We start from the raw sequence: 11259 nt of genomic DNA on the forward strand, positions 1-11259 counted from the left end.
CTCTCTTGGATATCTCTGTCTTTCTCTCTCTCTCCCTTGTTAATAAACGTATCCTTGGGGGGGGGAATTAAATCAAATTAAAAATAAAAATGAACTCATGCACATTGTCACTTCAAGAGGCTAAAGAAAGAAAATGCCACAATCATATCAGATGCAGCATTTGACCAAAATCCAAACCCCTTCACAATTAAAAAAAAATCCTCTCATTAAAGTAGGAAGGGGAGGAACTTCCTGGATGGATGAAGAACAACTGGAAAAACCTGTCACTGACCCTGCGCTGTGCGAGACCCGAGGTTTCCGAGGTTTCCGGCTACGATCAGGCATAGGGCGCAGTTGTCCTCTGTCACCACCCATTCCCAGCACCGGAATGGGAGTCCTTGCCAACGCAACAAGACAGGAAAGGGAATAAAAGGTACACAGATTGGGAAGGAAGAAGTGAAACCGGCTCTGTTCACAGATGACATGATGGTATGACAGGGGTGTCAAACTCATTGTCACCGGGGCCACATCAGCCACACGTTGTCCTCCAAGGGCTGGATGTAATGTTCGGACTGTACATATGTAACTGCTCCTTAGCAGTTAAGCGCAAGCTCGGCGCTGCCACCGGGTAGAAACAAGGTGCCAGGCCGGACAAAACAGGGCAGAGGGTCAGATGTGGCCTGCGGACCTTGTGTTTGCCACCTGTGGTCTATGCATAAAGTTTGAAAGGCTCGACGTGAAAATGACCCACAACCTGTAAGAGGCTAGATACAAGGTTAGTATACACGTCAGTCACTTTCCTCCACACCGGCCATGGACACTGACATTAAAAACACAACACCATTTACATTCACACCCAGTGACAAAACTCGGATTAAAGATATAAAAGAAGAAATAGATGGACAGAGAGGTGGTCCGTATTCAGGGACAGGAGGACACAAATTGTCAAGACACCATATTTCCCAACTGGACCTACAGACTCCATGCGACCCCAACCAAATCCCAGGAGACTATTTTGTGAATACTCACAAACTGACCCAACTGACCCGACAGCTGACCTGGAAGCCGAGGCCCAGTTAGCCAGCTCAGCGTCGGAGGAGAGGACCAAAGCTGGAGGCGGACACTGCCCGACTTCAAGGCTGACCGCCCAGTGGCAGGACAGCGCGGCGCCAGTCAGAGAATGGGCACACCGGTCAGAGGTTGGTGGACAGGACAGAGGGCCCAGAACAGAGCCACACGGTCATCGATCTTCGACAACGGACCAAAATCGGTACGATGGAGAAAAGCGGTCTTTTCAACAACAAATGGCCCTGGGACACACAGACCTACCATCCTTTGTAAAAACCAATTCTAAACAAGTCACAGACCCAAGTCTACAACACAAAACCGCAGAACTCCTAGACGATGACCTACGACAAAACCTACATGATCTTGAGAATGGTGGTGACTTTTTTTCTTCTATTTTGGGGGGCTTGTCTGGGATTGACGATGGCTTTTTAGACACAACCCCAAAGACACAATCCATGAGAAAAACAGCAGAAAAACTGGGCATTATTGTTAAAAACTTAAATGTTACCAGAAAAACTTAAATGTCGACGGGGAGAAAATATTTGCAAAAGACACATCTGATGGAAGGACTATTATCCAAAACATTAGAAGTACACTTAACAATAAGAAAATAAACAACCCAATTTTAAAAGAGCCAAAGACCTGAGCAGACACCTCACCGAGAAAGAAGGTGGCAATAAGCACGTGAGACGATGCTCCACATCCTGTGTTGTCAGGGGCATGCACGTCAAACCAGGGAGGCTCCACGGCTCACCCTCTGGGATGACTCGCGTCCGGAGCCCGGACACCAGCAGGCGCTGGGGGACCCGGAGCGGCAGGAAGCTCACTCGCTGAGGCTGGGAACGCAGACGGGGCAGCCCCTGAGGAAGACGGCTTGGAGGGTTCTCACGGGACCCAACTCCCTCTCGCCACGGCACCCAGCCATCGTGCCCCCTGGCGTTGACCCAGAGGGGCTGAACGCCAACGTCCATGCCCACACAGAAACCTGCACACGGTGTTCACGGCAGCTTCTTCCTAACCGCAAAACTGGGAAGGGACCAGACGCCCTTCGGGTGACAGATGGACAAGCTGTGGTCCATCCAGACGGTGGACTGTGAATTCAGGGCCGAAAAGAAATGAGCTACCAGGTCATGAAAAGCGTGGAGGAAACATAAATGCATATCCCTGAGTGAGAGTAGCCAACCTGAAAGGCTACGGAGGGTCCGATGCCACCTCCACGACGCTCTGGAAAAGACAAAACTGTGGAAACAGGAAAAAGCTCTGCGGTTGCTGACCAGGGCAGGGCGGGGGAGCAGGTGGAGCCCGGAGGGTTCCAGGGCCTGGGACCGCTCCGAGTGAGACGGTATCTGTGCACACGCATCGAGTCACATGTGCCCAAACGCAGAACAGACAACAGCCAGAGGGACCCTTGTGCCAGCTGCAGGCTCTGGGTGACAATGAAGGGTCCACGCAGGTTCAGCGATGATACCAGAGACACCAGGAGGTGAAAGGTGTCAGTGGTGGGGAGGGGCGGTGTGGGGTCGGGGTCATCAGAAACTCTGGACTTTCCCACTCGATTTCGCTGCGAAGCTAAAGCTGCTATAAAAGATAAACCTAGTCAAACTAAGAAAATATCACTTGGCGTAACTCACAACGCCAACAAATACAAGATAAATGTGCAGACCCAGGTTTACTTCTGTATTCCAGCAACGAACAATTAGAGAACAATGTTCACAGAAGAATTCAACGATCCCCCAAAGTCAAATCTCCAGTGGCTCAGGCAGGATGCACAAAACCCCTGCACAGGAAACTTTACTGGGGAGAGAACGTGAGGAAATATTTAGAAGTTACAGGCACGCACACGGTGAGGGACTCGAGGCCAAGCTGGAGCTCTAGGTAGGCAGGCTCCGCCTCCTTGTGCAGCCACAAGAAGAGTCACAATCAACCTCAAGAGAAAATACGACCGGAGCTGCCAGGAAATTGAGCTGTTGGGAAGACCAACAACCAAGGGTTTAAAGAAGAAACATTCATCCAGGCAGAGGGGGATGGGAGGGGTGCAGAGGACAGGGTGAGGTGGCCAGAAGGGGCAGCGGTGGCGAGGCCCCACTGGCTGGTGGAATGAGGTGTCCCCCATTCTCGTGTGGCAGATATAAACCAGGAGGGACAAGTGGGAAGCGAGCCATCCCAGCCTCGGACCAGATGGCACAGCCCGGGATTCCAGAGCCGGGAAATAAAGCCTCATAACTTCTGGCTGTAAAAACCGGTTGGGGTTGGGGCAGCAGAAGGACCTGTCAGTCACTCAGGAGGCCATTTAAAGGACACACACGGCCCCAGAACGTACACAGACCCACTCGCTCTGGGATTCAGCACCAGGGCAGCAGCTAGAAGGGCAAGGTCTCAGTAGGAAGTGAAGGAAATGACTGAAAATGGGGCAAGTGGGGGGAAACTCTCCAACCGCCAGGCAGCGGTACTGTCCCCTCTCCGAGCCCCTCCCCACAGCACAGTGAGACAGGTGCCCCGCCCTGGAGAATCCCTAAGGCTCCGCCCCTTACAACGTAACAGGTGCTCCAAGACATGGATTCAAAGCAGCTCTACCTCATACACAGAAACAAACACAGGGAGGCTGCCAAATTGAGGGGAGCAAGAAACACGGCCTAAATGAAAGGACAGATGGAAACTCCAGAAAAAGAGCTAAATAAGCAAGCTATCATTGAAAACACGGGTGATCAGGATGCTCCAGGAACTTGGTGAGGACCTCAGCAGCATAAAGAAGACCCGGTCAGAAACACAGGATTCACTCATTGAAATAAAGAACAATTTACAGAAAATCAACAGTAGAATGGATGAAGCCAAGAATCAAATCAATGATTTGGAACATAAGTGACCAAAACAACCCCTCAGAACAACAACAACAAAAAGAATTTTAAAAAATGAGGCTAGTGTGAGCAGTCTCTGGGACACCTTGAAGAGGTTCAACATTCACATCATAGGGGTGCCAGAAGGAGAAGAGGAAGAGCAAGAAATTGGAAATCTAACAGAAAAAAACAGTGAAAGAAAACTTCCCTAATTTGGTGAAGGAAATAGACATACAAGTCCAGGAAGCACAGAGAGTCCCAAACAAGTTGGACCCAAAGAGGAACACACCGAGACACATCGTAATTAAAAAGCCAAAAGTTGAAGACAAAGAGAAAATCTTAGAAGCAGCAAGAGAAAAGGAGACAGTTACCTACAAAGGGGTGCCCATCAGACTGTCAGCTGACTTCTCAAAGGAGACCTTGCAGGAAACAAGGGGCTGGATAAAAGCATTCTCAGTCATAAAAGGCAAGGACCTACATCCAATACTACTCACCCAGCAAAGCTTTCATTTAGAATGGAAGGGCAGATAAAGTGCTTCTCAGATAAGGTCAAGTTCAAGGAGTTCATCATCGCCAAGCCCTTATTATATGAAATGTTAAAGGGACTTACTTAAGAAAAAGAAGATCAAAAACATAAACAGTAAAATGATAACAAACTCACAATTATTAACAACCACACCTAAAACAAAACAAACAAACAAACAAAAAACTAAGCAAACAGCTAGAACAGGAACAGAATCACAGATAAGGAGATCACATGGAGGGTTATCAACAGGGAAGGGGAAGGAGGAGAATGGGGGAAAAGGTACAAGGATTAAAAAGCATAATTGGTGGGAACAAAATAGACAGGGGCAGGTTAAGAATAGCAGAGGAAATGGAGAAGCCAAAAAACTTGTATGTATGAGCCATGGCCGTGAAATAAGGTGAGGGGGCTGCTGTAAGGAAGGGGAGTACCTGGCGGGGGGCAGCAAAGGGAAAAACTGGGACAACTGTGTTAGCATAGTCAATGAAATATGCTTCCCAGAAAATTACAGGATATACAGTGTCCGTGGACTGAAGTTCAGTGTTGAAGAAGGGCAGCCATTGCAGACGTCTCCACCGATCCTACATGGACTCAGCCCTCGCGGCAAGTGAACTGCCTCCATCAAGGCACCGAGCACAGAGTGCGCCGGGTTGCAGGGACCAGGCAGACCCAGACCAAGGGAAACACACCGAGCTGAGGAGCTACCTTCTGGGGCTCCCGCTTTACGGTGGCAGTAAGGACAGCGTGCCACCACAGCTCACAAGCCCCAGGGTCGCAGAGGGCTCCGGAGAGACAGGCCAGGCCGACAGAGTGGGCCGGTGAGGCTGCTTCAACCAGCCCTGCGCTCAGCCAACGCGGGGCTGGGCGCCGGCCTCCCCCGTACTGGCTGCTCCCCGGGCACCACGGGTCTGAGCAGCCGGAGGCCGTGAGTGCGTCCATGAACCTGCAACAGACCAGGGGCCTTTCCTCGGAAGCCGGGAGAGCCGTCGGGGAGACCCCGTCCAAACCGCTCATCATTTCCTTCAGCAGAGACTCGGGCAGATCTAGGGGGCGATGCTGGCGACCACTGTTTGCTCTTGTCCAGGGGAGTAGACGCCGGCTGAAGGTGAATAAGGAGGTGAAGACGCCCCCCAGAAAGAGGGCAAGGGGCTGAAGCTGGGCTCCGACGTGGGTACGAGGGGCCCGCGCAGACGGGGAAGGCGCCAGACCTCATCACGATCGCGTGTCCGTACGAACACGCCAGAAGGCATAACATCGTTTTTAAAGATAAAACACGAAACTCTGACAGAACCACGTGGGGGCACGGCCAGGGGGGCTCTCAGACCCCGGGCGGGCGCGAGCACATGACCCCGCCTCTCCCGAGACCAGTGTCTGCTCAGCAGGACTCACTGGCCCTGCGCCCAGGCCCCCTCCAGGGGGGGCACCGGCCCTGACAGTGTGACATTAACTGCCGCCAGATGCCAAAGTGGGACCCGTGCGGACGTCCACCAAGGGTAGAACAGAGAAATAAATCCCAGCGTGGACACAGGGCGGACACCGTGTGGGAGTGAAAAGCACTGAACTCAAGGCACGAGGGGGAGTGAGGACGACATAGCAGGCGGACGTTAAACGAAGGGAGGACTTTCAGAGGCACAGGCGCAGCCGACTGCAGGGGGGGTGCACCCGGGGGTCTGGGAGGCAGGCCCGGAACAGGCCCCAGCGCGGACACAGACAGCTGGGCGGCGAGAGTGGGTCCCGAGCCTCGGCTCCTGCCGGTGGCTGAGGGTCGGGCTGCACGTGGGCCCAGCAGGTGGAACAGCACAGACCTGAGAACACAGGAGTCCCCTCCCCAGGGGATTTCCAAACGCTCAGAATTCCAGAAATTACTTCCTGTGAATAACGACCACGCACAACAGGAACAGGTCAAGTTTAGAAGCATGAGACCCAGGACAGCAGACAGAGCCAATGGGAGGCCACGGCTGAGCAGCACACAGCCACTCACACTCACGCTCACGCTCACTCACACTCATGCAACGTGCCCGGGAGAAATGTCACAAACAGGAAACAGGAAGTCAGTAGCCATCAGCCTGGCCTGGCAGGTATATAAAGGCCCCCCACCCGGGAGGCCCCACACCTGACCAACTCCCTCTACACCTGCACCTCTACCAAACCCACCCACACCCAAGAGAGCCATGGGCTGCTGTGGCTGTGCTGGGGGCTGTGGCTCTGGCTGTGGGGGCTGTGGCCCCAGCTGCTGTGTGCCCGTCTGCTGCTGTAAGCCTGCGTGCTGCTGTGTGCCCGCCTGCTCCTGCTCAGGCTGCTGCCAGGGTGGCTGTGGCTCCTGGGGCTGTGGCTCCTGTGGGGGCGTCAAGGGGGGCTGTGGCTCCTGTGGGGGCTGCAAGGGGGGCTGTGGCGGCTGTGGGGGCTGCAAGGGGGGCTGTGGCTCCTGTGGGGGCCTCAAAGGGGGCTGTGGCGGCTGTGGCTCCTGTGGGGGCCTCAAGGGGGTCTGTGTCTCCTGTGGGGGCTGCAAGGGAGGCTGTGGCAGCTGTGGCTCCTGTGGGGGATGCGGCTCCTGTGGGGGCCTCAAGGGGGGCTGTGTCTCCTGTGGGGGCTGCAAGGGAGGCTGTGGCAGCTGTGGCTCCTGTGGGGGATGCGGCTCTTGTGGGGGCCTCAAGGGGGTCTGTGTCTCCTGTGGGGGCTGCAAGGGCAGCTGTGGAGGCTGCGGCTCCAGCTGCTGTGTGCCCGTGTGCTGCCAGTCCAGCTGCTGCAAACCCTGCTGTCAGACCAGCTGCTGTGTGCCCGTGTGCTGTCAGTCCAGCTGCTGCAAACCCAGCTGCTGTCAGACCAGCTGCTGTGGCCCCATCTGCTGCCAGTGCAAGATCTGAGGCTCCAAACCCACCCCTTCAGTCTCAGCATCTGCAGACTCCTAGTCGGGTCTCTCCGCTCGCCCTCCCTGAGGGACCACCACCCTCTCGTCCTCGTCACTCAGACCTCCCCCCACAGCTCAGCTCCGTAGCCCACCCCTCTCCCCCTCACTCAGGGGCCACGAGATGCCTGTCTACCTCCGTCTGCCTGGAAGTCGATGCCCGTGCCCGGTGCCCGCGGAACCTGCCGACGCATGAGTAGGTTGCTTGCTGCCCGTCCCGGGCTGGCTGAGAGGCGAGGCTGGGCCTGGTAGAGCCAGGGCTTGGTGTCCGAGTGGCAGCCGAGGGCTGCTGTGACCTGGCTCCTCCGTCGCCGCTCCTCCGGCCACGTCCCCCATCCCTGTGACTGGCCTCTGCTATGAGTTTCTTTCTTCCTTTGCATCCAGCTTTTTCTGTTCAAAAAAAATACCTGAATTTCCCTTTAATAAAACGTCCCCATCCCTGAAATCCCATTGTCTACTTGGTGTAACTCTTTCCCATGTGGTGACAAACCACTACCCTCCGCACAAATGTGACCTCGGATCTGTCACCGCTGCCTGGCACGGTCACAGAGCACGGAGCACCACCCACTGACTTCCGTCCACTTCCAGGACAAGGCGCTCCGCTGGGAGCCGTGGGCATCGAGCGCCGCGCCTGGAGGTGCTGACAGACAGACAGACAGACGCTACTGAGCAGGCACTGGGCAGCAGCGCCCGGCTGATGAGGGACGGCCGCCCACCTCACTTTTGCCTCCTGGGAAGGCCTACCCAAGGCCACCCAAGGACGAAAACACCAGGCCCTCCCCGCAGGGCCACAGTCCCCCCTGGGTGCCAAGGCAAAATGAGAATTTCAGGGGTGACAGTGGAGTCACCCGAGAGCTGCAGCGCTGCCCACAGCGTCCCTCCTGGAAAACTGAGGCGCACGGGGCACGTCTGGGGGAACCCTGAGGGATGTTGTCAGAGCAGGTCGCCCAGGCGAGGCTCCAGAAGTTACACTGTTTCCGGGTGATGGGAGGAAGCTCCCCAGCCAAGCAAACATCGAACAGGACAGAGGAACACGCAAAACTGGGAAACGCAGGTCAGGGATGGAGGCCAGGGGAACACACGGCAAGGGGCAAGGAGCTGCCGATCTCGGGCGGAGGGGCCAGCACACTGCCGAAGAAGGAGGGGTGTCAGCAGGGGGCAAGATAATCTAGGAATAAAATTTTAGATTTTTTTTTTTTTTTACTCCATTCAGGAGAGGAAAGAGCGTGTCAAAGGTCTCATCTTACCAGGGAACGTGGGATTGTCCATTTGATGGTGTTGAAAGAAAACACCACTTAAGATATCTTGGTCAAAAATCCCAGTCAGAGGATTCTGGAAGGGTCGCATGAGTGGAAGTGGCTCCTGTATACTTATTTCTGTGTCTGCACATAAAAGCAGACAAAACGAGCAGCTAGGAACCAGAAGTCATGGCCGACACTTGCAGCAAAGCCAGGTGAGCATCTGGCTTGGGGCAGGAATCTACGCAGGAGAAATCGGACTGACAGCTGACCCACCTGAGGCGGGGGGCGGGGGGCCTGGCAGAGTGTCTGAGCCCCGAAATCCACCCACCGGCCCCGTGGAGAGCGCTGCACCGCCTCCCGCCGCATGCACGCTGTTTCCTCGCCCTGAGCGCACCGCAGGAGCTGCCCAGGGCTGGCCACAGGCGAGCCGGCCAGACCGGGAAGGGCTAGGGCCACAGGGAGCATTTCCTGTCCCCGCCGTGGAAATAACTAGAACCCGGTACCAGAAAGGCGGTCAGAAATCCCCCAATGGTTAGAAACGGAGAAACAAAAGCGCTTTGGCTGCTGCGGCCTCTTACTGAGGCCCGGAGGCCCTAAAGGAGGGGCGAGCGGGTCGGGAGAGATCGGGCCATTCCCTCGTGCGGGGCGGGGGAGACTATGCGACCTGCCGAGAGGGGTCACCTCGCCGCCTGCGCGCGGCTGTCTTCCGTTCTCCCCGCCGTTTCGCCGCCCGCACAGTCCCCCTCTGCGGTGGGCCAGGGTTTTCGCACCTTCCAGAGCGTCCGAGGGCTCAGACCGCCCCGCGCCGTGTGTGCGGACGGCTCCGGTCGCTGGGGGAGCCCCGTGTGGCTCCGTCCACGTCCGCCCGCGTCACCCCCGGCCCCCGCGCCCGTTCTCCGCACCCAGAGCAAGCGCGCCTGCGCCTTGGCCATCGCTTTCCCTCCGGATCACGGGCACACCCGCGCGTGCCGGCGTGACAGGCGTGGGGTGACTTTCCGTGTGCATGTTTGTTCACATTCGTGATGATTACGAAGCGTGTTCTCTTTGTCGCGTTGCCAGCAAATCGGGTGTTTCTGGGGTTTACCGGCCTCGCCGCTGCAGGACGTGGCCGGGAACTAGGGCGCCAGGGTCTCCGCGGCCCCTCCGGGAAGACCCCGCCGCCTGAGCGACGCCTGCACCGGTATCCTCGTTCCCCAGATCTGTGTGAGTGCTTCCCCAGGGCACCTGTCTGCCCTCCCCTCCCCGCGTCACAGGGCGCACACAGCACTGAACCCCACCCGGCCGAGCCTCCGCAGAACCGGGGACTTGTCCCCTCCGCGACCGCAAGGGGTCATTTCCTCGTCCTTCGCTTTACTCCAACCGAAAGTCAGGGTGATGCTCCGTTGCTGGCTACCCGTGAGGTCCCTGTCCTATTCTCTGGCCCTTTCCCCCTGGGGCTCCGCTGCTCTCACCGGTAGGACTTTGCGCGTCATCTGGACGCCAACCCTCCGGTGGCTGTAAACGTGGCAAAAACCTCCTCCCAAGTGCCCTCCCACCTGCAGCGCTGCCCGGAGGTGCCCTGCACGCACCAGAGACGGCGTGGCTCCGCGGTTTAGAAGCGGTGTCCTCCACAGCCAGCATTTTCCTAGCTGTTACTCATGCGCTGGGGTCAGATGTAAGAATTTCTGCCCTACCTTTATTTTTTTTAATTTTATTTAGTTATTTTTCAAGTACAGTTTTTTGTCTATTTTTCCCATCCCAGCCTCCCCCGCCCCTTGCTCCCCACCTCCCTCCCATTTCCACCCCCCCTTAGTTCTCATCCCTGTGTCCTTCCTATTTGTTCCTCCAAATCCCTCCCCCTTTTTCCCCTTAACTTCCCTTCCTTCTCCCCTCTGGTCACTATCCCCTTGTTCTCTATTTCAGTGTCTTTGTTTTTTTTTTTTTTTCCTGCTTGCTTGTTTGTTTTGTTGTTTAGCTTCCTGTTAAAGGTGAGATCATATGGTATTTGTCTTTCAGCACCTGGCCTATTTCACTCAGCATAATGCTCTCCAGTTCCATCTATGCTGTCACAAATGGTAGGAGCTCCTTCTTTCTCTCTGCAGCATAGAGCTCCATTGTGTATATGTACCACAATTTTTGGATCCATTCATTTACTGACGGGCACCTAGGTTGCTTCCGACTCTTGGCTATTGTAAATTGTGCTGCTATGAACATTGTGGTGCACGGGTTCTTTGACCTGCCCTACCTTTAAAATAACGAGCCTAACCCCCAGCACGGTCTCCTACGCTTCTCCTATTCTTCCTCTCACTGTAACACCTACTTTTAGATTTTAAATCCATTCGAAACTTGGGGGGGTCAGGTAGGCGCCCAGTTTTAACTTCGGTGGGAAGTGGGCCGTCTGCCCTATTCAGTTCATTACAAATCACCTTTCCAGAGCCCTCAGGGTTCGTCTGGGCTCCTGTCCTGTTGCTTCCTGTCTTTATCTGTCCCGGGGCCAACGGCAAACTTCTAGTATCCAAGACTGCACCAGGCCTGACCTCAGCCCACGCAACCCTTTGTTGATCACTCCTAAGTGTCTCAGTTACTTGTGGGCTTTCCATGTAAACCTCACCTCCTCGGGGAAAACCCCAAACCCAAGCCTTCTGGGACCTCACCCCGAGCTACGTAGAACCTGCGGATTAATTCGGGGAGAGCTGCCTCCATCCAAGGTCAGGCATTTGCACCCACGAC

This window comes from Artibeus jamaicensis, unplaced genomic scaffold (assembly GCF_021234435.1).
Source record: "Artibeus jamaicensis isolate MK-2021 breed Jamaican fruit bat unplaced genomic scaffold, CSHL_Jam_final scaffold_537, whole genome shotgun sequence".
Classification (NCBI taxonomy): domain Eukaryota; kingdom Metazoa; phylum Chordata; class Mammalia; order Chiroptera; family Phyllostomidae; genus Artibeus; species Artibeus jamaicensis.